We start from the raw sequence: 507 nt of genomic DNA on the forward strand, positions 1-507 counted from the left end.
AATACAACATAAGAAATTTGTTGTATACATTTGTATGAGAGTTGCTTGAAGTATAAACAAGTCAATCACCTTGATCAACCTTCGACTCTTGAATGGGAGGTTCAACCTCCACATACAAATTATGTAAAGGTTCAACATACATATCGTTGAATGGCTTACTGGTGAAGACAAAAAGTTACAAACTACATTTCAAACTAATCAAACTAATCACTATCTGACACAAGGTCTACAGGTTCTTTGGTACCGTACAAGCATGGATATTCTTTAACTAAAATAGGTCGGATACAATTATCAAACTTCTTAAAGTGGGAATCATACATATCACACCACGCTATCGCGTCCGGCTTGGCGAGTTTATACCATTCTTTCCAGGGATTAGGGATAGGGACACACTGAGAGGACTTGAGGGACAAAGACAAAAAATGATGACCTTCCTGGTCGTAACATAGATATATGGGTGGGTTGTCATTCACAGGACCTTCCAGAGGTAGTGCAGAAAAACAACCT

The sequence above is a fragment of the Melampsora larici-populina genome (assembly GCF_000204055.1).
Source record: "Melampsora larici-populina 98AG31 unplaced genomic scaffold MELLAscaffold_2, whole genome shotgun sequence".
Taxonomy (NCBI): Eukaryota; Fungi; Basidiomycota; class Pucciniomycetes; order Pucciniales; family Melampsoraceae; genus Melampsora; species Melampsora laricis-populina.